This window comes from Tinamus guttatus, unplaced genomic scaffold, assembly GCF_059628265.1.
Source record: "Tinamus guttatus ecotype Peru unplaced genomic scaffold, ASM5962826v1 Tinamus_guttatus_pri_ptg000035l, whole genome shotgun sequence".
Classification (NCBI taxonomy): domain Eukaryota; kingdom Metazoa; phylum Chordata; class Aves; order Tinamiformes; family Tinamidae; genus Tinamus; species Tinamus guttatus.
The window spans coordinates 140,966-167,608 of NW_028288569.1; the positions used below are offsets into that span (position 1 = coordinate 140,966).

The window sequence follows — 26,643 nt, forward strand, 5'->3', positions numbered from 1 at the left end:
GAAAAGAATTTTCTCGGACTCCCAGTCTCACACAGGGCAATGGGAAAACATGAAGAGGAACAGAATTAAGATCACACTGGCTGAACAGTATTTCTGACATTATCAAACTTTCAAGTACTTCACAGGGTAATGTAAAAAGCCTCCAATTTTTAACCCTGTATTTTATATTACACAAACTTTCCTTCAGTGTATTAGGATTGACATAGTCTGCAAGAGAAATGTATTTTCCAATCCCAATTCAAATTTCTTCTTCTTACCAGAGGGAGCTTTAAGGGATATGTCAATACACTCACTGGGGTACAATGGCTACTCGCCTTCCTCTGCTTCTCGTTTCTGCACACTGGGAATGTAGTATCTTTTATAATGTAAAATGGAGAGCCTCATGATTTTTCTAAGTGTGTTTCTAACATGTGTGTGTCTAGGAAACCTATGCCTCAAAAACAGAAAATCTCCAGAGAAATGTCTTTATGCAGCTGGAGACTGCCTGCCATAGCCAAGCCTTTACCATTGCTCTAAAGATCATCACCTGTGAATGGTCAGGCCACTTTTCAAGACATTTTGGCAAGCAGCATCTGAGGGTAAAGCTTCGGGACTGCTTTATGGAAAGACAAATGCAGGCTGAAGGGAAAAGGGACTGCTCCACCGTATCACCTATTCCCATACTAGCTCTCTCCTGACCAGGCCAAGGAAAGATATGCATGGGAACTAAACCAAAGGATACTTTTTTTTTTTTTTCCCCAGCTGGATCGGTCCCCAAGCAGCTACATCAATGTCGCTGCACACTCAAAAGCGCAGGGGAAAAGTAACCCCTTGACATTTGGTGACAGCTCACGATTAGGATGACTTAAAATGACTTTAAACCTCAATTCCAGAGGCAGAGAGATGGATCCACATTAGTAGGGGGGACATTACAGGCCCTTGCCTTCCCAAGAGGTAACGCACTCACCGAGACGCCTGGTGTCACGACACAGCAGTCCTCATTGTGGAGGCCATGAACTGGGAAGCACTGCTCTCACAAGCAAGAATCACCTGAAAAGAGAAGGCAAAGGCAGAGTTTCACCAGCAAGAAAGTGCACACAGCACAGCCAAGCTGCCACCGCCTCCTCTAGCATGTCCAGCCACAGAAGAGGAGGAATCAAAACTTGCTCTGAACCCTTGACAAGGAGGAGCCATCGCTCAAACGGGCAGGATTTGCTAGCAAGGAGAAAGCCTCAGTCCGACTGGAATAGTTTGAGGATGCCTGCTGCACATGAAGGTACAGAGGGGAAGTAGCTCAGTCCTGCTTCAGCACTCTCACGTTTTGAGCTAGCTGGCTTCCCATGAGCTCACCGGTGCTCCAAGGAGCTGGCACAAAGCTCGTACAAGCAACGTCCCCTCTGCTGCAGCCTTCTCTCTTCAAAGGCTTGCTTTGCCCTCACTTAGGAGCTCAGCTCTTGTGCCAACCCTGCTGCTGCATGGCTAGAAGCAAACCCGCCGAGTAGCAGGTAAAGCAAGGCAATTGCTCAGTCACATCTCAGGGACAGATTGCAGCAGGGAGAAGCGCTGCCTACTGCTATCCTGCTTCACACCGTGGTGCTACACTACAGGGAGAAGCGAATCCAGGAGCAAACTTTCCCAAATAAGGCATACCGTAAGTTTGCCCAAGTTAGACAGGCAGGTATGTCACTAAATCCCTTGGATGCTACAGCCATCTCCTATAATGCCAAAATATTTCACAGCCTAAGAGCCAATCACCCACACTTGCAGTTAATGGAGACAGCCCTTCAATCATCAATGAAGGCGCAGCCACACATTAAGACATATGCAAGAGCTTGAAAGTTCAGTAACGCAAAGCAACTCAGGCTCTGAGGCAAGGCTCAATGGCAAATCCGAGGTCAGCGCAGCAGGAAGAGCAGCCACGCGCCGGCCTCTTGCACCTCTCCCACTCCAAACGCTGCAAGAACAGCACGGATCCAGGCAGCGTCCACACCGCCAGGGCCGAATGCCATCATCTCTCAGCGCTCCCACAGCTATTTACACAGCTTGGCCAGCGCCGCCGTCACAGCAGGACTGCAAACTGAAATCGCTACCAGACGTTTTCGGTGTGATCTCAGGGTATTCTGCTGATCACGTCTGTACGCTCAAACACAAGGGCTGCTGCAAGGCGCGATTAGCTACGTGTTGTGAAACCTTTTGCACATTCCCTGCCCTCCGAAGCTGCAGCTTCCCCTGGATGATTTGCAATCCTCCACCATGCAATCTACCCCAACAAAACCAAACTACAAAGCCAGTCCCAAACAATGGAGCTACCCTCTCCACCCAGACTAGCCAAATCAAACAGTGAAATCATCAACGCGACAGACCATCCTTATCTGGCCAAGTCACACCTGCAGACAGAAGCTGGAGCAAACACCTATCCCAACAAGCCGCTTCGCCCAGCAAAACCTACCAGAGCAGCAGAATCATCCCCGAATCCAATTACCCAGTTAGCTCTTCCCTTTCCCCCACCCCACCCAGCAAAACAACCCGGGCTAAGCCCTGCCAGCGCCAGCAGGACACACCTCTGCCAAGCAGCGCGGCGGGGAACGCAGATGAACACCATCGCGCGCGCACCGAGACGGCGAGAAAACTGCTCTCCAAGCATTCCGCTTCTGCTTGGCACGGCACGGGGGAAAGGCAGCTTCACACAGCATCATTCACGGCTGAAAGGGGGACAGGACACAACTGATGGGACAGGCGGCACCTTGGAGGCTGCGCGCGGGAGTTACTGCAGTGTGATCCCCTGCCCCGATTTCCCACCGCTGCTGCCCACCCGCATCCTCCCAGCCCACGGCTGGCGCAAGACTGCTTGCTCCTCGGTGCATTTAGGAGCAAAAGGTGGGAGCAGGTACACAAGGAGCAACCACGGAGTGGCTAACATGACACAAACCCATGCTGTGGTTTACCTTTCGGCAACTCACAAACCATCCCTTTACTCCTGTGAACTAGCCACCGTGCTACTGTAGCACGAACAAATTAAAGAAAAAAAATAAAACAGTTTATTTCTCCTTCTTTTTTTCCATTTAAAACAGCAGAAGTGGTGCTTCTGTACCTTAGAAGTAGTGAGTGGCCAGACACTTGGAAAGATGCACAGCGTTACGGCTGCTTCGGCAGGAAGAGCTGCAGTTACCACTGATTCACTTCAGTCTCTTCCCCCTCTTTGAGAAGGAGAATGTGGAGAGATGAAATAAAGGCATACCAAGTAGATAAAAGTACCAAACTTGTGGCCTGACTGTGACACGAAGCATTAAAGGCAAGGAACCTCTCTCTCTGCGCACAAGAAAGAGCGCACTTCTTTTTCTTCCACGGCCTTTCTGAGACTGTCAATCTGCGCTGGACTGAGGGTGGCAAGAGCCCAAAAACCAGCATGGAAAAAAAGAAAAAAAGGCTAGAAACCTGCTGCTACGGGAAACAAGCGGAGACTCTGAACGCCAGCTGAGCCAGCGCCCTGAGCGTAGCAGCGGAGCGGGACAGGGAGCAGAGCGGGAGGGCGGGCGCGCTGTGGAGAGCTGAGGCGGCCGCTGGAGCAGCCGCTCGGCCCGCGAGGCGCCGCGACGCCGCAGGGCCCCGCGCACCCAGCAGGGCCCCGAGAGGCAGCCCAAGCCAACCGACGCGCCCCTTCAGCGCAGCTCTCCCGGGACAGCCTCATCCTGTCCCTCCGACCCTCGCTCGGCCACGGGAGAGGGAGAAGAGCTGCAGCAGCAAATGGCGACTCTGCTCGCAACGCACCAAGAGCTGCCTCTGGCTTTCGCCACGAGCTGCACTTCTCAGTTTCGTTAGTATTTGCTTATTTGAGATCCTTGCAGCTGAACCACCCATGTTACTCCTTCTTTTATGAGCTGCTCTTCAATAAAGCATTTGGTTGCACACCTCATTGATAAGGATGCAACTACGAACAAGGAGGAGGCAGGAAGTGTTTCCCAGTGCCTTAGTCAACTGCCAGGCTCCCTTATGGTCATGTAGAAGCAAACAGACAAATTGACATGAATAGTCTCACACAAGTCTCCCCAGAACACTTAAGAAGAGAGATGACTGATTTCCAGGAGAGGGGTTTCCAGTTTGAGCCAACCAGAGGACCACCTGTTCTCTGGAACCAGCACAACCAGTGACTGCTGGCACAGGCTCCCGTTGTTTAAGTACACCTACATCCTTCCCTGCCCCATTCCCCTTGCCTCTCTCCTTAAGCAAAAGCAAGAAATACAGTGCGTACCTGAGGAATAACTGGGGCTAAGGATTCAGCATGAACACACAGGCCATCTAAACACAGTACAACCATATCCTGCTCAAAACAGCTGCTTAAATGGGGAAACTAGAGAGTTCTGTCGTTCCCAGTGGGCCACAAATGTCATTGCTTGTAAATCAATTTCTCAGTGCCAATAGCCGACTTGTTAATACTGAGCTGAGCAGTTAACAACATGTAGTCAGGGCTAGACACCTATTTCTTCTATATGGTCCTAACTTATTGTGCAACAGCATGAACTTCTCTATGCCTAGATCTTGGCCATAAAAGAGATGCCATATACAAAGTTCTCAGAGTTTCCCCTAACCAGTAATTCCTCCTCATGTGGAAATCAGAGAAGTGACTGCTCATCCCAAGTCTGCACAATATTATCTCTTTGCTTATAGTCTTATACAAGAAGTGAGTCAATCAAGAGAGGAACTTGGGTCGCCTAAATCACCATGGGGCCTACACGATATTCACCAGTAGTCACAACCTCTACAGTGTCCTAAGAGGTTGATGGAGTACCTCTCCTCATGTATGTGTTCTGTATCTGCACCTCTACTACCCTTTAAAAACAGACAGGCCATTTCCCAGAACCACCTCCATGCCTTGAAAGGCATTCTAGGCACTGCATGAGAAAGGGGATGAGCAAAGGGAGGCACACTTAGAAGAAAATTAACACCTTGATGATCTAATTAGGGAGAAAAAGCAGGCAAGACCCCATGCCATTACAAGGAAGAGAAATTCTTTGACTAGCTCAGATTAATGCAAAAATTTAGATATGGCATAAACTGCCCAGAAACTGTTAAGAACATGCTCAAATCAGCGGATTCGGGGGAGGGGGTCAGACAACTGGGATAATGGCTACGAGTTGAAACACAGGCAGTTCCACCTCCATGTGAGGAAAAACTTCTTTCCTGTGGTGGTGACAGAGCCCTGGAACAGGCTGCCCAGAGAGGTTGTGGAGTCTCCTTCTCCGGAGATCTTCCAAACCCGCCTGGATGCCACCCTGTGCCACGTGCTCTAGGTGTCCCTGCTGGAGCAGGGGGGTTGGACTAGATGACCTCCAGAGGTCCCTGCCAACCCCAGCCACTCTGTGATCCTGTGAATTATCCCTGTATAAACGTGTGCAGGGGTTTGTGTGTGTGTGCACACGCTATCATACAAATGACACTCAGTTGAGCCTGGCTGTGTCTGCCCATCCATGTACTCTGGGTAAGGCAGAGTAGAGCCAGTCTCTCTCCCATACTCCTGCTTCCAGCTGCTACCATTGCACACACGTAGGCATTTTCCTCAAGTCTGCTCAAAACAAGAGATGGTCGCAGGAAGTCCAACTTGTTGCTCTCCATGCAAAAGGTGCAGTTTGGAGAGCCACTGAGAGAGCAAGGCTCTGAGAAAGGACCTCCCTGTGACATTTCCACTGCTACCACCCCCTGCTCTCCTGTGGTGGTGTCTGCACAGACTAGTCCCTTCCTTCCTGCTTCCAACAAGTACAAGGATAACAAACAGTAGCCATGATGTAGAGGCTGTTTAAGCAGTTATTCTTTCTGGTTATGTGCAAAATCATTATAAAATACCCTTTTGCAATAGATTTTGTACACATTCAAGAGCATGTTGTCCACCTAACTCATAACCACCATTTTAAGATTTGTCAATAGCACTTTTTGTAAAAAAAGATGAAACATCTGGGGTTTGTTTGTTTTTGTGCAGTTAACGATACTTTAGTGTGTTAATAATATAGTGAGGATGAATAACTGTCCTAGACAGTTTCTGATTTTGCACAGCTTGCCACAACTCCTTCCACACAGCAGTGGGGGAGATGGACACTTGCAGAGACTGCTGAGCAAGGGCAAGGCGACCGGAGACACCTGAAGCTTTGTTCAGTTTTCCAGACTGTATTGTGTACAAAGTCATGAACTCCTCAGCCCTGGAGGCCTAGAACATGGCCTCTTGCAAACTCCAATGTAGTTCCAGAAATACACCTGGGAGAGAAGCAAAGCCCAAGACACAACTACCTGTACCTACACAAGAACGCTGGGTCCTGTTGTTGCTCTATAGGTGGGCCAGGCTGCTCTCGGGGTGCTTCGCGGCCGCGTAACCCGTAATAACGCGCATGCTGTCGCGTCACCACGGCTCAGCCCCAGTGTATCCCGCGCAGCCGCTGCTATCGGCGCGGCTCCACCTATGTTAGCAATGCTGGGAGCAGCCTATGTACACTGCAGCTGGAGCTCGGAGCACTGGATGTGCAGCATCGTCTACCTCCGCGGCGGCTTGTCTGGCTCTAGAGTCCCTACTGTGTTAGGACTTAAAAACATCAAGTGCTTTTAGCAACCAGGGATTTTTCAAAACAACAACAAAGATATTTTAACGATATTTCTCTGATATAAGAAAGGCCTCTGTGGCTCGCTACACTGTGTTAGCAGTTATCAGACCTAGCATCAGTCAACACGGCAAGCAGAAGTCCAGAGGGCAATAGAGGAGTTTCCACAGGCTGCTTTCGTAGCATCTCCTTCCATCAAAATTTCGTCCTCATCTCGGGATGCAGGTAACACGGTTGGCGATCTTTTTTTCTTACTTCTCTGTGTTTATTTTTGCGAAAGTTTCAACAGTAGCATCAGCATGAACAGGTAGAAGTAATCTGCAAACAGCATGTCGACAGCCCCTTCTTCTAAACCATGGAAGGAAAAAAAAAAAAAAAAAAAAAACACAAGACAGAAATGCAATAGATAGGAAGACAGGTCTGAAGAGACATCGGTTTGTTCTTCAATATATAGTAATCCATAACACTCAAGCAGAAAGCTGGGGAGAAATAAGCCACCTACCAGTTCAGCAAGGAAAGACGTAAGGACTTTTTCTATTTATTTCAGTATCCCTTCTCCAGGTTTCATGAACGAGAGAGATGAAACAGTCCTCAGGCATAACACCTCCAGCTGCAATCCTGTCAGTTTCCATAAACTAAATGGAGCCGGGATGGGTCAGTACAGGAGAGACCTCCTCCAAGGAAAACCTGGTGCTACAGCTTGCAGTAATTCCCCGGGATGCTGTAAGGGGACATCACACACGATGCCTTTCAGAATTGCTAGGGGCGACCCACACACCTTCCCTTCATGTTAACCTGCACTTAACAGCTACCTGCTCCGTCTCTCTCTCTCCCTTATCCCACAAGGGCAGTTTTCCAAGGCTGTTCCAGGGCTCCCCGACACACGCCTCCCTCCCAGCGCTACCTGCTACTGCAGCCTCCAGTCACTGCCGCCAAGGCCAGGCACCCCCTGCTCTGCTCTCGCCCCTTTCGTGAGCCCTCCTGCAGGTTCATACCACCCGGGAGGCCAGCAAGGCAAAGCAGGCATTCCCGCGGGGACACAGCTGAACCACCACTACATCTCATGGAGTTTGAAGTATCTTCGACTAGTGGGTAAGCTGTGTGTCAAGGGGCAGTGCTCCTGGCAAGGCGAACTTCTCACTCCTTCACCTCTAGCCCCACGCTAGGCCTCTTGTAGGTAGCACCACCCCGAGTGCTTCTGAGCACTGGCTGCCCGGGTGCCAAGGACGGGGTCCTCAGCAGCGCGGCGACTCCGCTCAGGGGCCAGCAGGAGCTCCCAGGAACTGCAGCACGCGAGCGCTGCCCTACGCGGCGCTCCGCGATGCTACGGGCCGTAGAGATACGAACCTGACATTTCCTAAATAACGTGAGGTCACCTAAAGATCGCAAAGCACTGCACGTAAAAAAAAACGTATTCTGACAGGAAATTAAGCAATTCCATAATCAGGTCTTTCATGGAACCCACCTCTTTGGCAAGATCTTACGAAAGCATTAAGTACATGCAATTCCAATGGCTGCAAAGCCTGCCCTCCTTCAATACAAGATGTACATGTTTAATATTTTCCTAGTTAGCCACACATGTACAGCGAAGCCTACGTACTTCAAAGTATTTACTGTGCTGTATAAACACAGCGCTCCTTTCAAAGACTCATAACTGTCAAATCGAAACTAGCTTTCACAGGAGCGCTCAGAGCACTTCTCCTGGATGGTGGCTATTCGCCTCACAGTTTCAACTTTCCATCCCCAGCCACAAGAAGGTTAACTTTTTTTATTTTTTTTTTTTTAAGAGACATGGAATAGCATTTTCTTGCTAACAAGCTGTCAAGCCACTCTGGCCTTAAGTTTTTTACTCTCTTTTCATCCATACATCTAAAAATGTCATGGAAAATTTCAGTCCTACTGGTCTACGGCTCTGCAAAGAATCTCTCCACACACGAGACTGTCTCAGCTCTGCACAATAAACCTCTAAGTGCAGAAGCGGCGGCTGCTTCACAAAACCTTCACTTTCACAGGTTACAGCTTTGTTTCATATTACACTGCAAATATATTTCTAATCAACACTCAAACAAAACCAGTAGATAAAACACTGCCATTTCACAAGCAGAGAAATAGAGGTATCGAGACACCTAAAGTCAGTTTAGCCAAAATGCAAGAGCACAACTCGGCCCAGCCTGAGCCGGAGCCCTGTGCTTGGCCTTTTCGCAGTGAACCACTGAAACAGGGTTTTCCGCAGCTCTTGCACAATTCCACATCCGCTGCAAAGATGCCTCATGCAACACGCACAGGTCAGGCACACAGATTCACAGCAACGTGAGGAGCAGAAGTAACACAGTATAGCTGGTAAAACACAGGCACATGAAGACTCTTTCCTCAGCACCACCACCAGATGCAAGCCGAGCTGCTTGGAGAGCGCCCATGGGCGCAGCAGGCGGCAACATCCCTTGTTCTCGAGACTGGAGCACCCAGCTCGGAGCGATCTCACCGAGGATGCTGCTCCACTACCTCTCAGCCCCGCTGTGCCGGGAGAATTATGTCCCTGCTCAAGCGCACTTTCCATCTTCCTTCCTCCCAAAGCATTTCATTGATGCTGCCTGAGCTTTGCAAACAGACAGGGAGTCGCATAAAAACCGCGCCTCGTTGCTCCACCTTCCACGTCCATTCCCTACGCCACAAGCTCCTTCTCCAGGGCCACACAAGGAAGAGCTGACCTCTGCTCTGGAAAATAAAGGGAACTCTGAGCACGCTTATGCCCCTAAGTAGATGACACTCAGTCTTCAGGTACAGCAATCCGCAAATTTTTAACAGCCTTTAAAATACGTTCAATGAATGATATCAAAATAAATCAAAAACAGAGCTGAGATCTGACTCTGCTGAAGAGCAAGTAGGAAGAACCCGCAGATGTGGGGGTCAGACACATGAAAAAGCTCGGGTAGCTGCAGTTCACTCCCCACCACTGTCAGCCCTGAGCATCCCAGCAGAGACCTCAGAAGGGACCACGAGGGCCAGGCCAGCAGCCCACAGAGCCAACAGCACGTCTCAAACACTGCTCTCAAAGGGGAGAAGCGTGTGAGAATCCCTCAGCACACCCAGGCGAAACAAGTTATTCCCTCCCTCTCTTTTCCCAATATAGAAGCACATCTGTTACAGCAAAATAAAATAGAGGTTTAGACCACAGGCTTAACATCTCTTCCAGAATTTATACTGCCACTGATTATGATAACTGAATATTCTTCATATTCCTCCAGACATCTGATCCTTTTTAACTCTTGCTCAGTTCTTGCTCCTGATGACTCTCGCAGCATGAGTTTCACTGCTTAATTGCAACCATCCTAAATATTCTGTCATCAGTTTACACTACATGCTCCATATCATCAGACGGTCCTGAAGCAGCGGAAACTTCTCCGTAGCTGAACTTATACCACACTCCTCTCTCCGCCCTTCTTAAAGCTACTAAAAAGGGTTTCTTCTTTCTATGCATTGCATGTATGTTCAGAGATGAGATGCACTTTTGGCAAAAAGAATGCGGTAAATCGAAGGAATGTTCTCAAGCTAGGAAGCTGTAACGAATAGGTGTAAACAACATTTAGCAAGTTTAGCAGACTCTTTGGGGTGTAGTTAGATGAGCATTTCTTTTGGCAGCAACTCCAGCTTTACAAACTGCTGCTACCAGTACTCACTGCCACCCCTGCGCCGCGCTGCTCGATGTGCTGGTAACAACTGTTTGCACGGCCAAACACAGAACTCAGCTGGCAAACGGACCCACGCTAAATATGAACTTTCTTTCTCCAGGCTACTTAGAGCCTGTGTCGGTTCCTCGATCCGTGTGGGCATCACAGCTGCTCGGGCAGCAGCGCAAGCGCCCATCGGAGGCTGCTGGAGGAGCAGAAACGGGCTGAGGACTTCCCAAAAACCAGCTCTACCCGCAGGGAAAAGTGTTCACGGAGCAGCCTACGAGCAGAGGAGGCCGAGGCACACGCGAAAAAGCACAGGTACAAACCACAGCCCCGCTTTGTGCCAGGGCTCTGAAGGATGCTTGCTTGAAGCTCAGGATCAGAACAGCTAACGGGGAGCCAGCACACATCGGAGCATCACCTTATCTTTTGTTATCGAGTTAACGGGTGGTTTTTAAATTGCACGGTCTTAAACGCAGCTCTTTGGAAGTTTCTCAAGATTGATTGATTGTATTCTTAAAAATTAGCTGGAAGCCCTAACTGCGAACAAGCAGAGGACCCAGTTCCTCTGTGTTTGCACAGTCACCAGCACAAGACAGGTCCAGCTCCCAAGCTGTTGAAGTTCTAAAATGCTCAAAAACGGACAGACAAGCGAAAAACACAGGGGGAAGCTCTTCCAGCCACGATGGGCACAGCACTGTCACACCAATTGCCACCGATCAAGTCTCCTTCCACCACAGCGCGCCCCGAAAGCCGCGCTGACCCCTTCGTTCTGCCGCAGGAGCGGCGCGCGGAGGCCCCCGCAGGGCTCCCTCGCAGGAAACCCAAGGGCAGAGCACTCTTGCTGGGCTGAAGGACCTCCTATCTACGCAAACAGAGCACCGAAGGCCTCAGCGAGGCACAGGCTTCCCTGAAGTCCAAGGCCACACACACCAGATAGAGGGATTTTGAGGCACTCTGAGGCAGTTGTCTGCGTTGCCCTTAGAAAAGGCCAGTAAACTTCCAGAAAGTGAAAGAGACCAAATAACGCCAGGTAACACTGCTGACGTTAGGATGGAAACTAGTTTAAACACTCACTTGAGCGCAGATTGCTCCACAGGCTAAAAATAAAAGCTTTTTTTTTTTCCCTTCCTATTGACTTTATAAAAGAGCAGCGAAATTCCTAAGCCGCGCACAGTTTGTAATGCAACGGAATTGCCATGGCATGTGAGGAGCTCGAGAGGAAAAAAAATCTGGAAATAAATACATAGAAACAGATATGGAGAGTCAACACACCACAGAATAATAGATCGCTGAATAGCTAAGAAACACGGATCAAAGCTACTCCATCCTGACCCACCTCGAACACATGAACTGTCCACCAAAGCGGCTGCACGGCGATATTTCAGCCTCATGGCTTGCAGTTGCCTCAGCCTCGATATTTGGGCATTGGGTGGCAAACGCAGTTTCTCCGGCCGCAGACTCACCCCGGCCGGAGCGGCCGCAGCGCAGGAGCCCCGAGGGAGAAGCGCCGCGTGGGCCGGGACGGGAAGGGCCCGCACCCCCTTGGTCTTTGCCGGGTGCAGAAGCAGCCCACCAAGCTGCTTGCGCGAGGAGGGAGCTACTCATTTCCTTCCGCGTTAACATTCAGGTCTCGCCTAGCCCCAAGGACTCCGCTGACCGAGGGACAAACGCAGAGGTGGCAAGAGGCGAAAGCGCCCCCCGAAACACATGGTTCGAGGAGGTCCTGACCCACATGCGCCTCCCGGGTGTTGTCCATGCGGGGAGAGCGGCGCCGCGCAATTCCCGGCGGATCACAGCCGCCCCGAGGGGCTGGAACAGCTCGAACACGGGAAGCGCCGCCGGGAACCGCACAGCTTGGACGTGAGCGCACACCGCCCCGGAACGAGCCCGCCTGCGCGCAGGCAAAACGGAGCGGGAACCCGGAGCGGGAACCTGTGCAAGGATGGGCAGCTGGATGGGAGGGGGCCTGGGGACAAAAGTTGTTTAGGGTTTTTTTTGTGTGTGTGTGTTGTTTGGTTTTGTTCACACTTATTTAACGTCAATGATTGATTAACATTCAGGATAAAGGAGGTCTTTGTTAGTGATCCAGCATCTCCACCCCTTCAATTAAGGTGTTAAGAGTTCACAACAGCGCAGGGAGACCCAAGATCCCCGGTCTCCTCTCCACGAAGGGGGAAAAAAAAAATCAGGGGAAAATTGTGAATCTCCAACCTGACGTGGTGGCTAACTCCAAGCTAAAAAGAAAGCTGCCTTTCTTCTGTTGTTTGAGGAGGGGCCAGCATGGGAGACGGAGGAGAATATGAGCCCTTGGGCCACTTTTATGCTCTGAGCAAGAAAAAGGGACACATTCATTGAAAATAACCTCTTTGGAGATCACTTTAAAAAAAGCAAAGAGCCATCAGGCCAACTAGGCCAGAAGGGCTCCAGTCTCTCGTCGCAGCAAGCCCTACGATTCCCATCGGGAAGCAGAGCCGTCCCGCGCGGGTGCGACGCCGGGGCGCTCCTGCCGGCAGAGCTGCGCTCCGGGTGCACGGTGGGCACAAAACCACTTCGTTAGGGCCCGTCCTCGGCGTCACCATCCGTTAACACCCTCCTGCAGGCGGCCGTCGGGCACCACAGCCCGAGCACCAAGCAGGATGGAGGCAGGCAAAAAGGAGGGAGAAATGAAGCCATTTAAGTAGGCTGCTTCTTTCATTCCACACATATTTTTTATTGGATTCCGCGTTGTGTCCTGCCTACCTTTCCTAAACTTGCTTTAGCAATGCTCGGAGCAACCACTAACACAATATTTCCCCCCAGATTGCAAGGGGTTTTCGTACAGAGCTGCCTCCCCCTTTCCCAAGCGCCTTTTTGGCCACGCAGTGAGCGGTCACCAACAGGTAGGCTCAAGGAGGCAAACTTGACTTGGCACAACCTTCTTCTCCTCTCCTGTGCCCAAGGAGCAGCGGGTTATCAGCAAACGGCCACCCCGAGCAGAAGCCCTTGCAGCCTGCTCCTGAAGACAAGGGCTGCAGGTTTGATGCTCCTCTGCCACCACGTAAGGCTTCTTGGCTACTCCTAGGCCAGCTCTAGACTCTGAGTTAGCCGAATATAAGTGTCTTCCCTTTCGCATTGGTGAACTTTGAATTTCCCAAAGTCAACTCTCTACCGTCATGCATTATTTCATACTTTTTTTCCCCTCACCCAACACCAATCTCCTGACTGGATTCTCATTTTGTTTCCCGTTAAACTACGAACCAGGTAATCACGCCAACCTCAGTATTTATTGGAGGCCCAAATAATAACCCGCAACTCATTTCCACATCTTTTCCCACCTTCGCCAATAACTCCAAGATCTGACTCTTCCCATCTGTGCCCTCATGGCTCAGCTTCCCTCAATATGTACCATTCACCTTCCACGTCCCAAACGCTCTCTCCTCAGGGACGTTTTTCCTCCCATAGTCTCATCACCTTCACAGGGGCCTTGGGGACAGAGCAGGGATATCAGATGCCCTTTCACCCCGGAGGCGCCGCCTCGCCTCCCGCACACATCCAGCTGCCTGCCCCATCACTGCCCAAGCCTTTGGGATCCCGCTGACGCAGGAGGCCGGGGCAGAGGCCTCCTGCAGCGCGGACACGCGCCCCTACCTCGCAGAAACGCTTCCACACGAGCCTCCCGCTACGCTCTCCCGGCCTCGCCAGGTATTTCTCTACCCACGAGATCCATCCCCACACTCCCGCTATCCCACAGCCCCCCTTGCCCCACTCTCCTCACGGCAGCTCTCACCACGCACGGAGCCTCCTGCTACTCCTGCTCACCCCACATCCACCTTCCCCTTTTCCAACCACACGGCCCCATTCCCTCCCCATCTGCCACATCCCAGCCCTTCCCCAACCACAGCTCCCCTCAGCCCCTCACGTCCCAGCTCCCCTCAGCCCCCCTCACACACCAGCCTCGGTCCCCCCAGCCCATCTCCTGCTCCACACGTCGCAGCCACCTCTCCCCATCCCTTACCCCAAACACCCACATTTGAGCTCCCGCCTGCTACAACCTCCCAGCCGTTCCTCGCAGCACATCCCGGTCACCGGAGGCCCCGGGCTCCATCTCCACGTCCCTGGGACACCCTCCTCATCCCACTGCCCCCAGACGGCCGCACCCAGCCCCCCACGCACTGACCCAGCTCTCTGCACACACAGCACAGCCCGTGGGGCAGCCCGATGCGTCCCGCAGCCCCAGTGCGCCCCGGGGACCCCACCGACCCCTCCAGAGAGCAGGGTCCCTAGGGCGCCCCAGGGACCCCACCGACCCCTCCGGAGAGCAGGGTCCCTAGGGCGCCCCGGGGACCCCACCGACCCCTCCGGAGAGCAGGGTCCCTAGGGCGCCCCGGGGACCCCACCGACCCCTCCGGAGAGCAGGGTCCCTAGGGCGCCCCACACACCCCTCCCCACGCAGAGCCCCCAGGGCGCCCCACGCAGCCCTCCCCACGGCAGAGCCCTCGCTGCCCCCCACGCGCAGCGCCCCGGGCACCTCCGCACGCAGCCGCGCACCGGGGCGCCCCCCGCCGCGGCGCGGGCCATCGCGCGCCCCTCACCCCTCCGCGCAGCCCGGGCCCCGCGCCGCCCCCCAGCGCCGCCCCGGCCCCCCGGGGCCTCCCCGAAACTCTCAAACTTTCCGCGGGCGGCGCCGCCTCCCCCCCGCCCCCCACTCACCGCCGGGCCGGGCCGGGGGGGCGGGGCGGGGCGGGCGCGCGGCCCCGCTCAGCGCCGGGCGCGCGGGCCCCCCCCCGCGCTCACACACAGGCTCCATTGTCCGCCGGCGCCTCCCCCTCCCTCCCGCCCGCGCGCGCGGAGCCGCCCACCGCGGAGCCGCGCGCCGGCCCCCCCCGCGCCCCGCAGCGCGGTGGTACCGCCCGCCGCGCCCCGCCCCGCCGGCGCCGCCGGACCCTGCTCGCTCCGGCGGCGGCGGGACCGCCCCCTGCCCCCCTCCCGCTTCGGGCAATGGGCTCGCCCGGCGCGAGGGGCGGGGCCTGCGCTCCCCTCCCCCCGCTCCCGCCCTCGCCTGCGCGGTGGTAGCGGCCGCGCTCTTAAAGGGACCGGCGCGCAGCGGCGCGCGCCCTGCGCGTCCGCAGGAAGCGCCGCCCTTGCGCCCCCCCCCCGCCCCGCGGACGCCGTGGTACCGCCCTCCACATTAGCATAGCCACGCCCCTCCCGGCCTCGAGGCGGCCCCGCCCCCTGCTCCCTTTTTAAAGAGACCGCGCGCCCCGGGCGCCTCTTAAAGGGCCCGCCCCCGCCAGGGGGGAGAGGCGCGGGGCAGGGGGCAGCGGGGCGATGACCGACAGCCGCGGGCGACCAGCGCCCGGGCCAGCCCGCGGGGCCGCTCCCGGGCCAGCCGGCGCGCCCGGCGCCTGCACGCTGGGCAGCGGCGCTGCTGGGAGCCCCCCGCGCGCCCCGCGCAGCGCGAGCCAGGCGGGCGGCTCTCCCGCATCCTCGGGGGAGCGCCCCACACGCTGCCCCTTTCCCACCGATAACCTCATCCCAGCTCCTCGGGAAAGGGCAGCTCCAGGACAGAGCACTCGCGTGGGCCGCTTATCTGCCCTTCCCAGGGATCTCCAACGATTCCCCTCTTCCTGCAGCGCTGGTTTCGGCAGGCAGCTACAGCCCGCTCCCTCCTGGCCTCAGTCCTGCTTCCCAAAGTGTTTTCCTTCCCTCTCCCACTCTGCTCCTTCCCTTATCCATCCCCACTTAACTGTGGCAAGGGAAACCTCTCTGCTGCTTCCCGAGCCCCCAGCACGAGCGTGTTCCCACCCCTCACCCTGCACAGACACCCTTCTGGGAAGGGGCGATGCTGTGTAACGGTGGGGTTTGCCACCAACGGAGGGGGCTCTGATTTGTAGACCCCCTGACCCTTATTTCCACTCCCTGGCAAGCTTGCTTTCCCAAGCGCTCCCCGTTACAACCAGCGGCCTTGGGCTCCATGCTCCGGGGTCTGCTGTCCCAAAGCTGGGAACGATGGGTCTCTCTGACCAGCCTTTCCACTGACATGGGCCCCATGTGCACAGTTCCCTTACCACAGTAATGCTTTTCAAGGGTAAAGCTTTGGTCAAACACGGGCTCCTCTTCAACTACCGCTTTCGCTGCCATCAGTTCAGTCCGCTCTCTTACCTGATGTCTAAACCTCATCTCTTTCCACACTGATGGGGCTCTTTTCTTAAGCAACATCCCCAGTTCCTCATCCCCTTCACAAATCCCACGATAGACAGGGCTCACCTACCGCCAGAATGAACGAAGCTCGGAAAACAGTGCAGCAGCAGCAATGGTCGTACACAGCAGACAAGCCAGGCAGCAAAACATGGCATAGGGAACAAGGCGCCTCGTGGTGCCCTAGACACAGCGTAGGGAACAAGGCGCCTCGTGGTGCCCTAGACACAGCGTAGGGAACAAGGCGCCTCATGGTGCCCTAGACACAGCATAGGGAACAAGGCGCCTCGTGGTGCCCTAGACATAGCGTAGGGAACAACGCGCCTCGTGGTGCCCTAGACACAGCGTAGGGAACAACGCGCCTCGTGGTGCCCTAGACACAGCGTAGGGAACAAGGCGCCTCGTGGTGCCCTAGACACGGTGTGTGGAACAATCTGCCTCGTGGTGCTCTACACACAGCATGGGGAACAAGGCGCCTCGTGGTGCCCTAGACACAGCATGGGGAACAAGGCGCCTCGTGGTGCCCTAGACACAGCGTAGGGAACAAGGCGCCTCGTGGTGCCCTAGACACAGCGTAGGGAACAACGCGCCTCGTGGTGCCCTAGACACAGCGTAGGGAACAAGGCGCCTCGTGGTGCCCTAGACACAGCGTAGGGAACAAGGCGCCTCGTGGTGCCCTAGACACGGTGTAGGGAACAAGGCGCCTCGTGGTGCCCTAGACACAGCGTAGGGAACAACGCGCCTCGTGGTGCCCTAGACACAGCGTAGGGAACAAGGCGCCTCGTGGTGCCCTAGACACAGCGTAGGGAACAAGGCGCCCCGTGGTGCCCTAGACACAGCGTAGGGAACAACGGGCCTCGTGGTGCCCTAGACACGGTGTATGGAACAATCTGCCTCGTGGTGCCCTAGACACAGCGTAGGGAACAACGCGCCTCGTGGTGCCCTAGACACAGCGTAGGGAACAACGGGCCTCGTGGTGCCCTAGACACGGTGTATGGAACAATCTGCCTCGTGGTGCTCTACACACAGCATGGGGAACAAGGCGCCTCGAGACGCAAGACTCACTGCTGCTCGCGCTGCTGCGATGGGCGCACTGTGGCTCCTTGGAAGGAAATTTGCTTCCCTGGGTCGTGGAGACCAGCCTTTCTCTAAGGGGCCTACACAAGTCAGGAGTCCAATTTGCACTTCCTGAAGGTGCCCGAGAAAATGCAGCCCGTGCTCCTGTCATGACACACGCAAGAGCAGCAACAACGCACGAGGTGCTAGCAGATGCCCCGCTTTATCCCCACTCCTCCCCTGGCCCCGTCCTTTACTGACTTGTCCCTAGCAGAGTTGGACCAAGGAGAGGGAGCCTGAAGCGCTCCCGGTTCAGACGCGCGGTGGCTCCTCCAGCTCCCTTCCCCCAGCCCCTCCCCCCCGTTCCCAACAGTTATAAATGACTGTGCAACTCTGCAGGCCGCGGTCTCAAATAACCGCACGGAGCCTCTCCCCTCAACGGCCCCGCATCTCTTCCTTCCTCTCACTGGGGCTCCGCGCAGCAGCCATCAAGGTGTTTTGCTTCGCTCCCCGCAGCTAAGCTGCCGCTTCACCCCCCACCTCTGGGAATCTGCCACAGCAAACTGCCGCGAGCGCCGAATTCCCCAGGCGGGGACTCGCAGCCGAGAAATCCCTCGCGCTGCCCTCCAAGGGCTCTGCCATGGGAACTGGCAGCAACAGGCTCCCCGGCGACTCCCAGCCGCGAGCACGGGCTGCGCGGAGCCTTCCCGGTGGTGGAGGCCCGGGCTGCGTGACCGGCACCGCCAACCTCGAGAGCTGCGGTTGGACGGGCCTTCCCTTGGCCAAGCTCAGACGGGCCTTCCCTTGGCCAAGAGAGAGCCCGGCGGAGCCCGGCAAATCCAGGCCCTCCAGCAAGTTCAGGATCATCTTAGAAGCATTATGGCTTTCCGCACGCCGCATGCGCGCTCCTTACAGCTCCCCCGCGGCGGCCAGGCTGGCAGGCCGGCTCTACTGCTCAAAAGCAGGGTCCTCCTCCACGCCGGCGAACCGAGCCCAAGGAAAGTTGCTACAGGAGCCCCAGTCCTGCAGGGCAGACCCATCAGACTAGACAGGCCAGCCAGCGACACACGTTTGCATTACGCTTCCTCCGTGTGGCTCAGAGCGTGTGTTCACGGCACACCCCAATCAGCGCGTTCGCGCTCCTTCAGGGCCCTGCCCTGCGAACACTTAGTTTCACGTGTGCAAGCAGCGACCCGCGGAAGCGCACCGGTGCTACCCAAGCAGGCAGCGCTGGGAGCGCGCGGGACTGCGTCTCCCTTCATCTGCAGCGGGCCCAGCTCGAGAGGATCCTGCTGCTCCCTCTCTCAGGCGCTGCTGCCCGCTTACACCAGTTGAACTGCTTATGTAGCCGCACGCCTAGGTGAGCTGCTTAAATGATCCAGCTTCTCCGTCTCCTTTGAGAGCCCCGCTGCCACAGACAGCCCCTCGAAGCCAGGTCAGCCCCGGCGCAGGCCTCACCCCCGCGAGGGGCTGCACTGGCACAGCTGGAGGAGGTGGGAGCACCCGTGGGACCCAGGGACCGAGGGCAGGGGAGGTGGCGACACGTGCGAAGGCATCGCCCTCATGGCCCCGAAGCGACGCCCTGATCCTGACCGCCCTCCCAGACTGAATCTCTCCCCTAACCGCAGTTGTTCTGCACAAAGTAAGTTTCACCTCAAGGGAAACGGCAAATCCAGCCTTTTCAGTCATTAAGGTTTAAAAACCTCCTCTCAAACAGAATTGTCACCATTAAGAAGGATTTGCCAACACTTACTGTGGCCAGGACCGAGGCCTTGCTCTACAAGCCAGGGTGTTGTTACGACGTGCATCTGCAGCCACGGCAGCGGCCCTGCACTCCAAGGACCCTTCACCATTAGCTTTAACGTGGCACACTTGGGCCATGCGAAGTGTTCCCTACGATTTTTTTGGTTTACAGGCTGTTTTATCTCTAGCAACTCTGTGCTGAAATTGCATCACATATTTCCTGCCTGCTGAGGCAAGATTTCCCTCTTTCAGCGCAATTCCAGCAGGGAAGCTCCACTAACTCCATAAGAGCTCTGCTTTCTATGCTGCCTCCCGACTCCTGTGCTCGCGTCCACCTGCGCAAAGTGGGTGCAAAACACCCTTGCTGTTGGAAGGGAGGAAACACGCATCATTAGGAAGATGTTTTGCTTTGTTTGCTTCACGTTTGGAAGGGGTTGTTTCCCCCTCTTTTTGCACTGGTGTAAATGATCACAGCAGTGGCAAGCCCAGAGTGGGATCGCAGCAGCGCGAATTCTTTTCCTCGTGAGCTCTGGGTTTTACACAGCTGCGTGCTCTGATGAGCCTTCGAGAAAGGAAACGAGCCCTTGTGCAAGGAGCCCTGGCCATTCCGGTCCTCACAGCGCATCGATTTCGGCACGGGCGCAGGGGAGCTGCCCTCGTGTCTTGGTGCTGGATGAAGTCTAAGGCTGAAGAGAGTGTGAAGGAGATGGCAGAGGGCCACAGGGAAGATAGTTAAACATTTACTGCTATCTAACCCTCTTCTTTCATTTACTGCTAACCCTCTTCTTTCAGAAAGCGTTGTGTCTATTATAAACCATCATAAACAGTTAGAAGACCTGGACTTGGCAGGGGGAAAGCTGATTGTTATGGCTTTCTTTGTAGTTCAGCTGCTTTTGGTACAGGAGAGCACGCCGAGCCTGGCCAGGTTTGCTGCACCCCAACCCAGCAGGACATCCCTAACCGACCGAGGCGAGCGGCTGCTCTGCACCCGGCTGCTGGGGGACGTCGCAGGCCCACAGAGGAGAGGATTCACCCGCAGATCCCGGTATAACCCCCAGAAACACACGCACACTCACACGGCTGCCCACTGCTGCCACGAGGGCACCAGGGCTGAACCCTGCTACCCCGGTGGCCGCCCAGCACACAGCTCTGCTAGGCTAGTTCGGGCTGGAGCACAGAACTGGGCTCGTGCTGAAAACACACAAGCGAAGTAGCTCCTGGATGGCCAGGGACCCCCGAGGAACACCCTGATCCTCAGGAGGAACACAAGGATTGCAGCCTTGACTTCTGGTTGATCTGTCCCCTTTGAGTCATCAAAACTCTGACATGATGAACAAATCCCACGCATTATAAAATTCCAAATGTGGGAGGCTCTTATCCTAGTTAGAGAGTCATCCCTGAAGTCAATAAGCAGATAGGAAGCAAATATTTTGCAGCATGTACAGATAAATACTCAGCTTTATCGCCTATGATTAAAAAAAAGAAGGAAGAAAGAAGAGATTGAATAAGAAGGGAAATCATGTAAACAGAAGCTGAGGAAATATATGCAACAGATGAAAACTATGAACTCCTGTGAAACAAAGGTGGAAAATCCTGGCATACAGAAGTCAGGACGTTCCCAACGGAGGCCCCGAGGCGCTGCTGCCATGTTCCACAGGGAACCGCTCACACATCCCAGGTGCTGCAGCCCAGTGGGGAGAACTTGGTGGTGGAACTGCCTGCACCTCGAGCCGTTCATCCCTGCACCTTCCCGCAGGTCCCACGGCAGGAAGCCAATTCCACCCCACTGAAGAAGTCACCTGCGGCCAATCCATCCAGCAGCCCTTTTGGTGCGGGAGGCTTTTTGCTCGTTCCCACGCAGCCCCTCTAGCAGCTGCGTGCAGCACAACGGGGCACGCGGGCTGCAGCCACCCCTGCTGCCAGGTCCAAGGGGAGCGTTCGGCTCGTGTCTCTGCTGCGAGGCTACAATAAAATAAAAGTAACTACAGCGAGACTTCCTCTCTAGATTGAGCGCGAAGCAGAAACCAGGCCCCCACTGTCATGCAGACTGGCCCATTAAGGCGAACGCTTAAACTCTTGCCATGAAAAAGTAGGCGTTGTTGTCTGTTTTGTGAGGCAGAAATCAATATTCCCGCCTCCTCTCCTTCTGTTATTTCACCTTGAGATACTCAGATAGACGAGATCTGAGTCGTATCCACTGCTGCTGCGACTTTCCTCTCTCCAGCGTTTCGCAGGGTCACAGATGTTCTCAGAGTCCTAACCCGCCTGTAATTTACCACTCAGCTCCCCAAACGGAACACCACTGGTGACTGAAGCACAACTGATTTTCCTTCCAAATCACATCATCAGGGCTATTTCTAACTATTTTCTACACCCTCTATCTCAGTCATTTTGCTCCCCATGTGCTCCAATAACAACCCTCTCACTGCCACTGCCTCTTTCTTCCCTGGACCCCTATAATTCAATCCCTGGCGCTAGACTCTTCCATAACGTGGCCATCTCGTATAAATGGTGCCTCATGGCGAAATGCTCCTTCTGGTCTCGGGCTCCCCTTAATCTACCTGCGGGGGGTGGCTTGGTTAAGCCTATGACACTGAGGGAGGAGGGGAAGGGGGAGATGAGCCCAGTGACTGATGCTGGGCCCAGCGTGAAGCGACACCGGCCAGGGAGCCGAGCGAGGCGAGACGCAGTGAGTCCCGCATGTTAACGGCGCCTCCATGACCACATTTGCCTGGGGCCCTTCGGATGCAGGGATGCATCCCATTCCCACCGACCGGACAAGCTGGGCTGCTCCGGCGAGCCCCCTCGGAGGCAGCTCCGTGCTGCCGCGCCTGCCTCCGTCACCTACGGACCGGACAACGGCAACCTGCTCCGCTTGGCACTGCGCTCCGGACCCGCTCGCGAGCCGGCGCCAGCGCGGGGCTCAGCTCCCCGCCAGACACGCGGCGCCTCTCGCCCGCGGCCAGCCTCGCGCTGGCGCCCCGTCTCCCCCGGCCCCGAGCACAGGCTCCCAGGCAGACTTCAACACGCTCTGGCCGCCTTCCGGAGAGATCTCGACACGCTGCTCGCGGCCTGCAGCGGGGGAGCCCAGGAGGCCACCTCGCACGCTTCTCAGCAGCGGTGGAAAAGACACCGGCTGTTTCGACTGGATTACCAGGAATCGGCTGCCCAGCTTGATCTTGAACAGACCGGATTTGACCACCTTTTTATTTCACACAGCAGCATCGCGAAGACACGCGAGTTTGCGCGGGTGCCTCGCAGAGCGGATCGGAGGGTTGTTCAGTCTAATTTGCCATTGTTTGCTGGTGACAGTCTGATGAAATTGCGTGAGTTATAATGAAGGCAGTTTTCATTATCTGTCATTTAAAAATGTCAAGGGAGCTTAGACTGAAAGGATAGGTGCTACCTGTTGTTTCAAATAGCTTTTGATGAAGGAAATGCATTTCAAAAGCACAAATCACTGATTTACAGGTTCTGCACAAGGATTACCCAAAACAGTGAGATCCCTTGAAAGAAAACAAGCAGACTTCCCCCTTGCTCTTTTGTAAAGACACTGATCTATTATCAGAGCGTGGTGCTGACTTTCTTCTGCAGCAATCACGGGAGACTTTTCAGAGCTGCAAGATCCCAGATGATAAAGGACTACACTGACAAAGAAACAGAGTCTTCCTTTCTAGGGGACACTTGAGAGATTTGGGTTAGCTACACAAACACTTCACTCTCACTCCTTGGCACTTCCACTTGGGCGCTGTTAGCGTGCAAACTCTGGATTGCTTCAGCACACGATGCTGTGATTGGACCTACTTCTGCCCAAGCATTTTTCTGAAACTGATGGACTCTCACAGCTGAAAAGCAAGAAAAGACTACGTGAATGAATCAGCCAGCTGAGTTCAAATTATAGCTGTCTATTTCCCGTTATCAATACGCCTGCTTACAATATCTGCCATGCAGGTCCTGAGAGGCTCCTGGGACAGAATGCTTCTGTGTGGTCTATACTTTTCATATTCTAAAGCACATATATGACGTGAGATAGTGCTGCCTATGGGGGTAGATCTGCTGCTTAGATCATGTAGCTCTGATGGGCACCTTCCCAATGCCTCAGGTGGCTCACACAAAACCTGTACCCAAGGCCCTCCTTTCCATCAGATCAGCACAAAATGAACATCAGCATTGTCGCCGATATGTGAGTGATGTGGGCAATACTCTGGCTCCTTTGTCTTTAAATTTCACCAACATTTTTTTGCTCATTGCTTTTATAAGAGTATCAGCATCAAAGACTGCACTATGAATCTCTAGTAAACATTTAAGTGCCAGAGCATAGGTAATTTCAACTTAAGAAGAACTGGACAATAAAAACTGCTGTTGCTTCATCCCATAATAAGTTGAGCTCTCCTGGGTCCAGTGCAAGTCAACTGGCCTCCTTCCCCTGGTCACCCACGCAGAGAGACAGCGGCCTGTCCATGGAGCCCCAGCTGCTGGCGGCCTGTGTGGTGGTCTAAACTAAACGCTTGAGGGCAAGGAGGAAGGAGGACAGAGCTTTAGCATGGGGGGCTCTGTAAGACACAGCTCTGGGAAATAAATAATAGGTGTCCACCAGCTGTTCTGAGATCTGCTCGTTTCTGCTTCTTGTTTCTGTCAGGACTCTGCTTTCCAATCTTACCTGAGCTATCCTTACACAGCATCTCCCCAAGGAAAAGGTTTATGTTCCTTGCAACATGATCCAAAAAACAAAACAAACGAAAAAAAAACATGTCCCCAGCTCCCTGCTGGCATAAGCAGTCACAACTCTAACAATTCCAACCAAGTTGCACTTTCTGTGGCTCTTAGGCTACAACACTACAGTAAGTAAAGCCAAACACCAAAAGCCAGATGCTTTAAGGTCTGAATCCAAGCCTTCAATGCCTTACACACATCATGCATCTAAAGACAACTGAACCCACCCCTACTTTCAGCTGTCAGAGATCTCCTTCATCTCCAAGTAGAGCATGGGCGCGGGGCCCTCGTGCCAAGGCAGAGCAGTGGCCGGAGGACACGGACGTGCTCCTGGGCGGCAGCGCCACCGCGGAGCTTGGGACGCGGTGCTGCGTCTGCTCCCCAGATCGCTGTGCACACGAAAACCCCTCGCGCTGCTGTAGCGCTCACAGGGGTGGCTTTAAACAAGAACAGGCTCACAAGACCAAAGGCAAATGACTTTGATGCTCCAGCTGCCTATCACACACAGAATCACAGAAGGGTTGAGGTTGGAAGGGACCTCTAGAGAGCATCTAGTCCGAGTTCCCTGCTCCAGCAGGAACACCTAGAGCACGTGGGACAGGGCGGCATCCAGGCGGGTTTGGAGATCTCTGAAGATCTCCAGAGAAGGAGACTCCACAGCCTCTCTGGGCAGCCTGTTCCAGGGCTCTGTCACCCTCACAGTAAAGAAGTTCCTCCTCACATGAGGAGTTCCTGTGTTTCAACTTGTACCCGTTCCCCCTTGTCCTGTCGCTGGCCACCACGGAGAAGAGTTTGGCCCCATCCTCCCTACAAGTACTGCTCCACTCGGGTATTGCTCCATTCTCTTCAATTCCCCAGCATACAGCTTGTTCTCTCTAAAACATCAAAAAAACCATCCCTGCCTCCAAGAAAGCAACAGCTCTAGGGCCTTGCTAAGCCAGACAGGGGGTCTCCTGGCCCACGCTGGCCAAGGCCTCACAGGTTCAGCTAGACAACAAAAAACACTCCGGAGCCAGAAGACTGTCACGCTGCACGGCAGCTCGGGACTGAATGAGCACAGGGAATGAATGGTCTTTGCTGCTCCCAAAGCGGTCCCCGAAGGCCAGCTGTGAGGAACTGCAGCTTAACAGTACGGTCGGGGGGAAGCTCTGCACACAGATCCAGGGGTAATGCAGAAAATCTATACACAGAGGAAATGTTTTAAAACAGAAGAGGAAAACCTACTTGAAATCAATACTTGAAGGTCTCTAAAAGGAAACACTCCACAAAAAAAGGACACATTTGCCACACATAAATCTTTAATGATATCTTGTAGTTCTAACCAAGCTTTTTCTTTAAAAAAAAAAAAAAAAAAAAAAGGTCCAGATAATGTAATACACCTGATAGAGCAATAATCCTCACACGGAAAACCTACGATTTTCACACCTGCGGAACGAAATGTCCACGCAGCTTCCCAAGGTCAGGGTTAGGGGCTGAGGCAAGCTGTTAGCGGAAGGTTAGGGACCAAATAACACATAAGGGCTCTTCAGGGAGCACCTTTCAGACGCTCTTTCCATGTTGAGCAGCGCGCCCTGATCAGAAGGCCCCGGTGGCACAGGCGGAAGTCGCTGTCACGGACAGGGCTCCTCAGCAAGCAGGAGCCCAGGTTCAGAGCACCAGCCAATGCGCCTGCTCCAAGCTGCCCTCTCGCAGGGCAGCCCTCTGCTCCCACCCGGCCCGTCGGGCTCGAGCAGCCCCTCGGCCCACGCAGATGGAGAGCGCGGCTGGAGAGCCGAGGTGACAAAATGTTCAACCACACGCAGCGACAGCCTCGGAGCCGTTAGGAGGACAGCACGCAGGGAAAATCAAGGGCAATATTGATCACAGGCCATGCTGATCGGAACCCAGCGGCACTCAGGGCTTGCCCTGCACCGACATGTGGGCCAGCGAGATCCAGGCACACCATTTGCCAAGCACTCGGGAGCAAGAGAGAACTGAAACCTGCAGCGAGCCAGCAGGCCCCAGAGATTCACAGCAAAAAAACTCAGGTGGGATCAGCGCGAGGAAGCCGCGAGGAGAGCAACACTGGTCGCTCGAGCACCGAACAAAACGCACGGCTCAACAATCTGCTTCACAACAGCTGGCTCTGTACATCAGCCTCTGATCCCAGCTCCCGAGCTCGTAGCTCCTGCTGCTTTCCAGGGGTACGGGGCATGTTCGGCGCTCCCAAGATCAGAAGGCAGATCAAATGCTTTCCAAGAAGTTCACTGATGAGAGCGTTCCTAGGGAAGCACGCGCCGGAGCGAAGGCTTCAAATGAGCACGAGGAGAACCTCCTGCCCACAGACAGGAAAGTGGTAACCTCCTTCACTTCCTTTGTGGCTTTAACCGAAACCACAACTCCTCCCTTTGGGTTAGGAGTCTCTTCTGCTCATTCAGATGTTTGTCAGCTTGTCTCTGTCTAATACCCAGCATCCGTCGCTACCGCAGAGGGAGGAAAAAAAGCTCTTTTTTCCCCTCTCTCTGTTCCACACTCCTTGTGCTGTCTCCTTCCCCAACAGGAACGGCTTCAATAAACAGCAAAGCAAGTCTAGATAGACTTGGGTCCTGTGAAAGGCTCAAGCAGCACCCCATGGGTATTTTTATCTGCACGTGTGCACGGGGCAGGCAGAGGGAACCTCTCGCCCTGTCACCACCTATCCCTGGGGCAGCTCAGGGCTCTTCAGAGCAAAGGGGAAGGCT

The 26,643-nt window shown here is 54.5% G+C and overlaps 1 protein-coding gene across 2 annotated transcripts in view; it reads right to left on the reverse strand.

Annotated features, from left to right (window-relative positions):
* Positions 1–26,643, reverse strand: part of LOC148595987 (uncharacterized) — a 44,365-nt gene that overhangs the window by 2,243 nt on the left and 15,479 nt on the right. Inside the window, exon 2 of one of the 2 annotated variants that reach the window (XM_088533152.1) lies at positions 947–1,029. The gene's annotated coding sequence lies outside the window, so the exon portion shown is untranslated. Of the gene's footprint in view, positions 1–946; positions 1,079–26,643 lie in introns of those variants that run through there. The other variant, XM_088533146.1, reaches the window with a different exon arrangement.